This window comes from Lutra lutra, chromosome 17, assembly GCF_902655055.1.
Source record: "Lutra lutra chromosome 17, mLutLut1.2, whole genome shotgun sequence".
In the NCBI taxonomy this organism is placed as follows: Eukaryota; Metazoa; Chordata; class Mammalia; order Carnivora; family Mustelidae; genus Lutra; species Lutra lutra.
Genome location: NC_062294.1, coordinates 44,863,400 through 44,872,598, shown reverse-complemented (window position 1 = coordinate 44,872,598; position 9,199 = coordinate 44,863,400). Strand labels below are relative to the sequence as shown.

At 41.8% G+C, this 9,199-nt stretch overlaps 1 long non-coding RNA gene across 1 annotated transcript in view; it reads left to right on the top strand.

Moving 5' to 3' along the window:
- The window catches only part of LOC125088479 (uncharacterized), an 81,926-nt gene that overhangs the window by 46,528 nt on the left and 26,199 nt on the right, over positions 1-9,199 (top strand). The gene's annotated exons all lie outside the window — the stretch shown is intronic.

Genomic DNA, 9,199 nt, shown 5'->3' with positions numbered 1-9,199 from the left:
GCTTTAACCCACTGAGCCACCCAGGCGCCCCATATTCTATTGATTTTTGATGATGATACCAAGACCAGTCAATGGGGGGTACAAATAATCTCTTTAAGAAATGCTGGGGGGGGGGGGCCCTGCCTGGGTGGCTCAGTTGGTTAAGCAATTGCCTTTGGCTCAGGTCATGATCCCGGAGTCCTGGGATCAAGTCCCACATCGGGCTCTCAGCTCCATGGGGAGTCTGCTTCTCCCTCTGACCTCCCTTCTCATTCTCTCTTTCTCTCTCTTTAAAAAAAAAAAAAAATGCTGGGTGCTGGGACTACTAGCTAAGTAAAAGAATTAAAATGGACCCTTGACTGACTCCATTTATAAAAATTGCCTTGAAATTGACCAATGACTCAAATTTAAGGGTTAAAAGTAGAATGGTTCAAGATGGCAGCATGGGAAGATCCTGAGCTTATTTCCTCCAATGAACACAACAAATCTATGACTACACGTGGGAATAACTTCCTCTGAACTAGAAACTGGGTAGAATAAACACAGATATGGTCTTGCTAAGGAAAAACCACACCCCAGGTATGGTGTTCCATGGTTGGGAGGTATCTCAAAGGTATAGAATTTTTATCAGAGGAACAAGAGATTCAGGAGAGCTAGGCCCCCAGAACACCTCACTTTGAAAACCAACAGGGAATATGTCCAGGAAAACTACAGAAATGTAGATAAAGGAAAACTTGTTCTTAAAAGGCTTACACAGACTCACTTGGCCTGGAAACCAGCAGAAAAACACCAAAGAATGCATAAATCATATATGAAGGAGATTCACTTACGAATCTTGGAGCATCTGTTGGGAGAGGCAAAAGGAACCTGGACCTTTCCCTGGGGACTGAGACACTGGTGGATGGTATTTTTGTTTTCTTGCTGTGCCCTAATGATTCTGCTCTGGCAGGTGCCATTCTTTAATTCTCCCTATAGACTGCTAATGCCAGAGGGTACAGGCTGCTGAGTGCCCCCACACAACCCTGCATGTTGGCTAGGCCTTGCAGTCAACAGGATGACCACCCTGCTCACTAGCATGCCCATGGCAGTTTCGGCAGGCTGAGGGCCAGCCCTACCTACCAGCACATATGCAGCAGTAAGTCCCCACCACGACAAGAGGGTGCACACAACCCATACACTGGATACCCCTGGAGCACCTGACTCTAGTGGCCAGGGAGGATTACACTTCAGGGCTTCACAGGGCATCTCTATGTTTTAAGGCCATTCCTTCAAGTCAGGGAGATGTAGCTGAACTACCTAATACCTAGAAATAAAGAGGCTAAGTGAGACTGAAAAATATGTTTCAAATGAAAGAATAAGACAAAACCTCATAAAAATAGCTGAATGAGGGGTGCCTAGGTGGCTCAGCGGTTAAGCCTCTGCCTTCAGCTCAGGTCATGGTCTCAGGGTCCTGGGATCAAGCCCCTCTTTGGGCTCTCTGCTCAGCAGGGAGCCTGCTTCCCCCCACTCCGCCCCACCTGCCTCTCTGCCTACTTGTGATCTCCCTCAAATAAATAAATAAAATCTTTTAAAAAATAGCTGAATGAAATGTAGATAAGCAGTCAACCTAATAAGGAGTTCAAAGTAATAGTCATAAAGATAGTTTGAACACAGTGAGAACCTCAAGTTCTCTATTTATTTGTTTGACAGACAGAGATCACAGGTAGGCAGAGAGGCAGGCAGAGAGTGAGAGGGAAGCAGGCTCCCTGCTGAGCAGAGATCCTGATGTGGTGCTTGATCCCAGAACCCTGGGATCATGACCTGAGCTGAAGGCAGAGGCTTTAACCCACTGAGCCACCCAGGCAACCCCCCCCCACAAATTTTTTTAAAAGAGGATAGTTTAGGGGCGCCTGGGTGGCTTAGTGGGTTAAAAATCTCTGCCTTCGGCTCAGGTCATGGTCCTGGGGTCCTGGGACTGAGCCTGCTCCCCGCCCCCCGCCCCCCACCTGCCTCTCTGCCTACTTGAGATCTCTGTCAAATAAATAATCTTTTTTAAAAAATGAGGATAGGGACGCCTGGGTGGCTCAGTTGGTTAAGCAGCTGCCTTCGGCTCAGGTCATGATCCCAGCATCCTGGGATCGAGTCCCACATCGGGCTCCTTGCTCATCGGGGAGCCTGCTTCTCCCTCTGCCTCTGCCTGCCATTCTGTCTGCCTGTGCTTCCTCTCTCTCTCTGACAAATAAAAAATCTTAAAAAAAAAATAAAATAAAAAAAAATAAAAAATGAGGATAGTTTAAGGGACCTGTGGGGCAATATCAAATATACTAACATTCACATTATAAAGGTCCCAGAAGCAGAAGAGAGAAAGGGCAGAAACCTTAGTTTAAGAAATAAAAGCTGAAAGATGGCGGAGAAGTAGCAGGCTGAGACTACTTCAGGTAGTGGGAGATCAGCTAAATAGCTTATCTAAAGATTACAAACACCTACAAATCCAACGGGAGATCAAACAGAAGAAGAACAGCAACTCTAGAAACAGAAAATCAACCACTTTCTGAAAGGTAGGACTGGTGGAGAAGTGAATCCAAAGCGATGGGAAGATAGATCACAGGGGGAGGGGCCGGCTCCCAGCAAGCGGCGGAGCACAAAATCGGGACTTTTAAAAGTCTGTTCCGCTGAGGGACATCGCTCCAGAGGCTTAACCAGGGTGAAGCCCGCACGGGGTCAGTGTGGCCTCAGGTCCCGCAGGGTCACAGAAGGATCGGGGTGTCTGAGTGTCGCAGAGCTCACAGGTATTAGAACGGGGAAGCCGGCTACAGAGACAGAGCCGAGGAGTGACTCTCAGCTTGGGGTTACCTTGAACTGGTCGCAGGCTCGGTCAGCTCGGAGCGCAGCCGGAGGCCAGGGTGGTGGGAGTCATTGGGCGCTGTTCTCTGGGGGCGCACTGAGGAGTGGGGCCCCGGGCTCTCGACTCCTCCGGGCCGGACACCGGGAGGCGGCCATCTTCATTCCCGCCCTCCGGAACTCTACGGAAAGCGCTCAGGAAACAAAAGCTCCCGAAAGCAAACCCGAGCAGATTACTCAGCCCGGCCCCGGGTAATGGCAGTGCAACTCCACCTGGGGCAAAGAATCACTACAACAGGCCCCTCCCCCAGAAGATCAGCAAGAAACCCAGCCAGGACCAAGTTCACCTACCAAGGAGTGTAGTTTCAATACCAAGGAGAGCAGCGGAATTCCAGAGGAGGAGAAAGCAAAGCATGGAACTCATGGCATGGAACTCATGGCTTTTCCCCATGATTCTTTAGCATTGCAGTTAATTTAATTTTATTTTTATTTTTCAATTTTTTTTCTTCTTCTAAATTTTTTTAACTTTTACCCTTTTCTTAACATTTTTTAACTAGTTTATCTAATATATATATATATTTTTCCTTTTTATACTTTTTCTTTATTGGTTTTCTTTTTTTAATTTTTTTTTTCTTTCTTTCTGAACCTCTTTTTATCCCCTTTCTCCCCTCTCACGATTTGGGATCTCTTCTGATTTGGCTAAAGCATATTTTCCTGGGGTTGTTGCCACCCTTTAGTATTTTACTTGCTCCTTCATATATTCTTATCTGGACAAAATGACAAGGTGGAAAAATTCACCACAAAAAAAAGAACAAGAGGCAATACCAAAGGCTAGGGACCTAATCAATACAGATTGGTAATATGTCAGATCCAGAGTTCAGAATGACGATTCTCAAGGTTCTAGCCGGGCTCGAAAAAGGCATGGAAGATATTAGAGAAACCCTCTCGGGAGATATAAAAGCCCTTTCTGGAGAAATAAAAGAACTAAAATCTAACCAAGTTGAAATAAAAAAAGCTATTAATGAGGTGCAAAAAAAATGGAGGCTCTGACTGCTAGGATAAATGAGGCAGAAGAAAGAATTAGCGATATAGAAGACCAAATGACAGAGAATAAAGAAGCTGAGCAAAAGAGGGACAAACAGCTACTGGATCACGAGGGGAGAATTCGAGAGATAAGTGACACCATAAGATGAAACAACATTAGAATAATTGGGATTCCAGAAGAAGAGGAAACAGAGAGGGGAGCAGAAGGTATGTTGGAGAGAATTATTGGAGAGAATTTCCCCAATATGGCAAAGGGAACAAGCATCAAAATCCAGGAGGTTCAGAGAACCCCCCCCCCCTCAAGATCAATAAGAATAGGTCCACACCCCATCACCTAATAGTAAAATTGACAAGTCTTAGTGACAAAGAAAAGATCCTGAAAGCAGCCCGGGAAAAGAAGTCTGTAACGTACAATGGTAAAAATATTAGATTGGCAGCAGACTTATCCACAGAGACCTGGCAGGCCAGAAAGAGCTGGCATGATATATTCAGAGTACTAAATGAGAAAAACATGCAGCCAAGAATACTATATCCAGCTAGGCTATCATTGAAAATAGAAGGAGAGATTAAAAGCTTCCAAGACAAACAAAAACTGAAAGAATTTGCAAATACCAAACCAGCTCTACAGGAAATATTGAAAGGGGTCCTCTAAGCAAAGAGAGACCCTAAAAGTAGTAGATCAGAAAGAAACAGAGACAATATACAATAACAGTCACCTTACAGGCAATACAATGGCACTAAATTCATATCTCTCAATACTTACCCTGAATGTTAATGGGCTAAATGCCCCAATCAAAAGACACAGGGTATCAGAATGCATAAAAAAACAAAACCCATCTATATGTAGCCTACAAGAAACTCATCTTAAACCCGAAGACACCTCCAGGTTTAAAGTGAGGGGGTGGAAAAGAATTTATCATGCTGATGGACATCAGAAGAAAGCAGGAGTGGCAGTCCTTATATCAGATCAATTAGATTTTAAGCCAAAGACTATAATAAGAGATGAGGAAGGACACTATATCATACTCAAAGGAACTGTCCAACAAGAAGATCTAACAATTTTAAATATCTATGCCCCTAACGTGGGAGCAGCCAACTATATAAACCAATTAATAACAAAATCAAAGAAACACATTGATAATAATACAATAATAGTAGGGGACTTTAACACTCCCCTCACTGAAATGGACAGATCATCCAAGCAAAAGATCAACAAGGAAATCAAGGCCTTAAATGACACACTGGACCAGATGGATCACAGATATATTCAGAACATTTCATCCCAAAGCAACAGAATACACATTCTTCTCTAGTGCACATGGAACATTCTCCAGAATAGATCACATTCTTGGTCCTAAATCAGGTCTCAACCGTGATCAAAAGATTGGAATCGTTCCCTGCATATTTTCAGACCACAATGCTCTGAAGCTAGAACTCAATCACAAGAGGAAATTTGGAAAGAACCCAAAAACATGGAGACTAAACAGCATCCTTCTAAAGAATGAATGGGTCAACCAGGAAATTAAAGAAGAATTGAAAAAATTCATGGAAACAAATGATAATGAAAACACAATGGTTCAAAATCTGTGGGACACAACAAAGGCAGTCCTGAGAGGAAAATATATAGTGGTACAAGCCTTTCTCAAGAAACAAGAAAGGTCTCAAATACACAATCTAACCCTACACCTAAAGGAGCTGGAGAAAGAACAAGAAAGAAACCCTAAACCCAGCAGAAGAGAAATCATAAAGATCAGAGCAGAAATCAATGAAATAGAAACCAAAAAGACAATAGAACAAATCAACGAAACTAGGAGCTGGTTCTTTGAAAGAATTAATAAGATTGATAAACCGCTGGCCAGACTTATCAAAAAGAAGAGAAAGGACCCAAATGAATAAAATGATGAATGAAAGAGGAGAGATCACAATGAACACCAAAGATATACAGACAATTATAAGAACATACTATGAGCAACTCTACGCCAACAAATTTGACAATCTGGAAGAAATGGATGCATTCCTAGAGACATATAAACTACCACAACTGAACCAGGAAGAAATAGAAAGCCTGAACAGACCCATAAGCAGTAAGGAGATTGAAACAGTCATCAAAAATCTCCAAACAAAAGCCCAGGGCCAGATGGCTTCCCAGGGGAATTCTACCAAACATTTAAAGAAGAACTAATTCCTATTCTCCTGAAACTGTTCCAAAAAATAGAAATAGAAGGAAAACTTATAAACTCATTTTATGAGGCCAGCATCACCTTGATCCCAAAACCAGACAAGGATCCCATCAAAAAAGAGAACTACAGACCAATATCCTTGATGAACACAGATGCAAAAATTCTCACCAAAATACTAGCCAATAGGATTCAACAGTACATTAAAAGGATTATTCACCACGACCAAGTGGGATTTATTCTAGGGCTGCAAGGCTGGTTCAACATCTGCAAATCAATCAATGTGATACAACACATTAATAAAAGAAAGAACAAGAACCATATGATACTCTCCATAGATGCTGAAAAAGCATTTGACAAAGTACAGCATCCCTTCCTGATCAAAACTCTTCAAAGTGTAGGGATAGAGGGCACATACCTCAATATTATCAAAGCCATCTATGAAAAACCCACCGCAAATATCATTCTCAATGGAGAAAAACTGAAAGCTTTTCCGCTAAGGTCAGAACACGGCAGGGATGTCCGTTATCACCACTGCTATTCAACATAGTACTAGAAGTCCTAGCCTCAGCAATCAGACAACAAAAGGAAATTAAAGGCATCCAAATTGGCAAAGAAGAAGTCAAACTATCACTCTTCGCAGATGATATGATACTATATGTGGAAAACCCAAAAGACCACTCCAAAACTGCTAGAACTTGTACAGGAATTCAGTAAAGTGTCAGGATATAAAATCAATGCACAGAAATCAGTTGCATTTCTCTACACCAACAACAAGATAGAAGAAATAGAAATTAAGGAGTCCATCCCATTTACAATTGCACCCAAAACTATAAGATACCTAGGAATAGACCTAACCAAAGAGACTAAGCATCTATACACAGAAAACTATAAAGTACTCATGAAAGAAATTGAGGAAGACACAAAGAAATGGAAAAATGTTCCATGCTCCTGGATTGGAAGAATAAATATTGTGAAAATGTCTATGCTACCTAAAGCAATCTACACATTTAATGCAATTCCTATCAAAGTACCATCCATTTTTTTTCAAAGAAATGGAACAAACAATCCTAAAATTTATATGGAACCAGAAAAGACCTCGAATAGCCAAAGGAATATTGAAAAAGAAAGCCAAAGTTGGTGGCATCACAATTCCAGACTTCAAGCTCTATTACAAAGCTGTCATCATCAAGACAGCATGGTACTGGCACAAAAACAGACACATAGATCAATGGAACAGAATAGAGAGCCCAGAAATAGACCCTCAATTCTATGGTCAACTCATCTTCGACAAAGCAGGAAAGCATGTCTAATGGAAAAAAGACAGCCTCTTCAATAAATGGTGTTGGGAAAATTGGACAGCCACATGCAGAAAAATGAAATTGGATCATTTCCTTACACCACACACGAAAATAGACTCAAAATGGATGAAGGATCTCAATGTGAGAAAGGAATCCATCAAAATCCTTGAGGAGAACACAGGCAGCAACCTCTTCGACCTCAGCCGCAGTAACATCTTCCTAGGAACATCGCCAAAAGCAAGGGAAGCAAGAGCAAAAATGAACTATTGGGATTTTATCAAGATCAAAAGCTTTTGCACAGCAAAGGAAACAGTTAACAAAACCAAAAGACAACTGACAGAATGGGAGAAGATATTTGCAAATGACATATCAGATAAAGGGCTAGTGTCCAAAATCTATAAAGAACTTAGCAAACTCAACACCCAAAGAACAAATAATCCAATCAAGAAATGGGCAGAGGACATGAACAGACATTTCTGCAAAGAAGACATCCAGATGGCCAACAGACACATGAAAAAGTGCTCCACATCACTCGGCATCAGGGAAATACAAATCAAAACCACAATGAGATATCACCTCACACCAGTCAGAATGGCTAAAATTAACAAGTCAGGAAATGACAGATGCTGGCGAGGATGCGGAGAAAGGGGAACCCTCCTACACTGTTGGTGGGAATGCAAGCTGGTGCAACCACTCTGGAAAACAGCATGGAGGTTCCTCAAAATGTTGAAAATAGAACTACCCTATGACCCAGCAATTGCACTGCTGGGTATTTACCCTAAAGATACAAACGTAGTGATCCGAAGGGGCACGTGCACCCGAATGTTTATAGCAGCAATGTCTACAATAGCCAAACTATGGAAAGAACCTAGATGTCCATCAACAGACGAATGGATAAAGAAGATGTGGTATAGATACACAATGGAATACTATGCAGCCATCAAAAGAAATGAAATCTTGCCATTTGCGACGACGTGGATGGAACTAGAGGGTATCATGCTTAGCGAAATAAGTCAATCGGAGAAAGACAACTATCATATGATCTCCCTGATATGAGGGAGAGGAGATGCAACATGGGGGGTTAAGGGGGTAGGAGAAGAGTAAATGAAACAAGATGGAATTGGGAGGGAGACAAACCATAAGTGACTCTTAATCTCATAAAACAAACTGAGGGTTGATGGGGGGAGGGGGTTGGGAGGGGGGTGGGATTATGGACACTGGGGAGGGTATGTGCTATGGTGAGTGTTGTGAAGTGTGTAAACCTGGCGATTCACAGACCTGTACCCCTGGGGATAAAAATATATGTTTATAAAAAATAAAATTAAAAAAAAAAGGAAAAAAAAAAAAAAGAAATAACAGCAGAAAACTTATCTAGCCTGGCAAATGAAACACCAAGCCCAGAAATATAGAGAGTCTTAAACAAGATGAATGCAAAGAGATCCACACCAGGACACATAATTAAAATGTCAAAAATTAAAGAGAACCTTAAAAACAGCAAGAGAAAAGCAACACATTATATATGAGGACTCCCTTAAGATTAGGTTATCAGCTGCTTTTTTTTTTTTTTCCAGGAGATACTTTTTGAGCCAAAGGGAATGGTGCAATGTATTTAAAGTGCTGAAAAGAAAAAACGTACAACCAACATATACTACCTGGCAAGATTATCTTTCAAAATTGGAAGAGAAGGGTTCTGGTCCAAGATGGTGAAGTAAGACCTTGACTTCCCCTCCTCCACAGAACATATCAAATTATACCTATTTATAGAGCAATTCTTCCTAAAGAACTGAGGGCTGACTGAACAGCTTCTATACAACAAAGTATAGGATGGCAAAAGAGAACAATAAGAGAGATGGATACATGGCAATGTATGGAACCCCC